This window comes from Sinocyclocheilus grahami, unplaced genomic scaffold, assembly GCF_001515645.1.
Source record: "Sinocyclocheilus grahami isolate Dianchi unplaced genomic scaffold, SAMN03320097.WGS_v1.1 scaffold329.1, whole genome shotgun sequence".
Lineage (NCBI taxonomy): Eukaryota > Metazoa > Chordata > Actinopteri > Cypriniformes > Cyprinidae > Sinocyclocheilus > Sinocyclocheilus grahami.
Window position 1 is genome coordinate 925,275 of NW_015505508.1, and position 3,327 is coordinate 928,601.

Genomic DNA, 3,327 nt, shown 5'->3' on the forward strand with positions numbered 1-3,327 from the left:
GCGAAACCCACGAGCACAGCCGCCGCTCCGCCTCGGCGAAAGCGGGGCCGGCGCCGCGAGAAACGCTAGTGAAAGCTCTCTCCTCAAAGAGAGCCCTCTGAGAGCGAAGCAAGGCAGTAACAAACGCTACCAAAACGGCCGTCAGCTCCCTTTTTTTTCCCCCAGAGCTGACTCTGCGTGCTTGCTCTCAAGCAGACAACAAACAAACTGTGTGTATCCCCACCCATAAAGTAACGCGGGCAGGGAAGAACACACAGCCTGAACGCTGCCTGCCCTCGCCTTAGTGTCTGGTTTTGTCTTGCTTTAGATTTCGTGACAGACAACACTAAATAAGACACACAAACAGATATCAGACTGACACACACAGAGCGCTTGCTGAATGACAAAAGCTGACGCTGGTCTCACCGCACGTGCTTTTATAGCTTCCTGGTCATTACGTCACCCACCGTGACGTCTCGCCCATCTATTGGTCTGATTACACACGAGGTTCAGAGCCCGTCACGCTGAAGGGCATTCCCCTAGCGTTTCCGACGCAGCTCGAGTTCCTGAAGAGGAACTAAAGATTGAGAAAATCGCCTTTACAGTTGTCCAAATGAAGTTCTTAGCAATGCATACCACTAATCAAAAATTACGTTTTAATATATTTACAGTAGGAAATTTACAAAATATCTTCATGGAACATGATCTTTACATAATATCCTAATGATTTTATGCATAAAAGAAAAATCAATAAGTTTGACCCATACAATGTATTTTTGGCTATTGTTACAAATATACCCCAGCTTAAGATTGTTTTTGTGGTCCAGGGTCACATATTAAAAAGTTGTATCTGTTAATAGCCTATTATTTATTAGACCTGAGCTAACTTAAAAACTAACAATGAACAGTTATATTTTTATTATTAGTTTACTTTAACAAAGATTAATAAATACTGTAACAAATATATTGCTCATTGTTAGATAATAACTAATGTTAACAAAACCTTATTATAAAATGTTACCTTTTTTCTTTACATTTTAACAGTAGGTTTATACCAGGTTTTCTGAAGTGGAATAGGCTACAAGATTTATACCCAGTAGTGGTGACTTAGCAAAGTGTTATTCTGGGTAATTTACTGTTTAAAGCGAACATATCATGAGTAATCAGTGACAACACAGATACTGTTAGTCCTGAACACCCGAAGAAATAATGATAAGCATAAAAGTTTAACAAATCTTGTACTGTTCCTGGATGTGAGTAGCTCCTGCTGGTCTCTGCTTTTATGTATCCTTCTGGAGTTCAATAAAGGAACAACCAGATAAAAATTCCAAATCATTTCGGACCAGCATTAACTGTTTCAGTACAAACTATTTTAAATCCAAAAACAATCCTGCAATATGCAGGTAAAGTGCATTCATCAGTACATGTGAAGAGAATGTTCGCACAGGAATTTTAAACAAGATATCAGTTTGGTTATCTTGTTCCCTTTAGCCCCTGCTTGTATTTGCTGGAACTACATGGTGGTAAAAAGCATTTTTCTCCACTGACACCCATTCAAAAGCTTGTGCTCTAAAAAAGTACATTTCAATGTGATTACTTAGCAGCTGCCACAGAGATAAACTGAAATGCTAAGGGGTAGATTATCAAGATATTATAGACATCTTTGAGCAGACCTGAACCCAAAATGACTGCATGCACAGAGAGCATTTCTGTAGGGTTCTGATTGGCTAAAATTGTGTGGATTTCCAAAAAAACAGAAATCTCCAAATCTGTTGGTCAAGAAGATTGTGTTCAAATAACATATTTTTTATTTATTTTGAAATTGCTAATTTGACAACAATGTAAAATAAAATGTACTTTGTTCGTTTTTCAGGCATGCTATTGCGTATTTGCATTCCACAGTAAACAAAAACTGATTGGCTCTTTTAGCTGGGAACTGATTCAGAGTCACTGATTTATGTTTCTGCTTGTGGTTCCATAACAGTGGTTTCTAAATTCATTACTTGACATGACTTGAAGATGTAGCAGCACTGCTACTAATGAAAGAGATGCTAGTGTTAACTGAAGTTTTTGTTTTAATTATAAACCTATCAATTGGAAACAAAATGCAAAGCCGAATTCTAATAATGAGGCACTGTGTGTATTACAACCTGATGTGAGATCCACTAATCAGAGAGCTTCCCAATTGATTTTTTGATTGGTTCAAATTAATGGGAAATATCTTGTGCTCTTCAGTGGTTGCTCAGCCATTGACATCTATGTATTTAGCAGTACAATTTCTTACATTTACATCCACCTTTTTTAAAAACACAATTGTGGGACTATGCCATTTTTACCTTGAATGTGCAAGGCTACTGGTGTGAGCCACTTCCAATTATTTTAGCTGTACAAAAACAGTCCGTTATGCTGCATGATGTTCCAAACTGGTATTTGTTATTTTTTTATCCATTATTGTAATTAATTTTATTTATCATTATACCACAAATAGCTTTAGCACTTCCTGCACTTTCTATACCTTAGTGGCTAATGAATCGTAAGTCTCGCACATTAACAGGAAATAGCATACTTCTTTGTTGAAATATAATGTGGATATGAGTGACCCGTCTCTGCTGTAATGTTTCTGATGAAGCATATATTTAATTTAACCCATAATCTCAGGCTGACTGATGCTTATTTGAAATCATTTTCTAAGAATGCACCCTAAATAGGTGCAAAACAATAAAGCAATAAGTGACAAAAGTTTTTAAAAGTGTTTTTTTTTTCATTCCGAAATCTCATTGGACCAATACCCCATTTCATGTATACTGACTATAAAATGTGGATGACTAACTTTAGAGATTTAGATTTGGATATACATATAGGCTAATGATAAATCCCCAGAGTTCCACAAGGAAAACCATGATAAGGATCCCACCTGTAGAAGCATCAAGGAAGCCAAGGTGTGCTTAGTTTTACTTTCTTCAGAGTCACACCCCAATTTCAGAGTGGATAGATAAACTGATTGTTGCTGAAGTGTTGTAATATACTTTTTTCATCGTAAAACATACTTGTGACATTTGAGCCACCAATCAATTGACTGTATCTGCTCTTTACAAATTCTACTTGATAGTTCACCCAAAAATGAAAGTTCTGTCATCATTTACTCACCCTCAAGTTGTTTGACTGTTATCCACTGACTTCCATATTTTTCTGTAATATGGAGGTCAATGGGGACCGTTTGGTTACCCACATTCTTCAAAATATCTTCTTTTGTGTTCAGCAGAAGAAAGAAAGTCATACAGGTTTGAGGGTGAGTAAACGATGACAGAATTTTCATTTCTGGATGAACTATCCCTTTAGGTTTGTGTG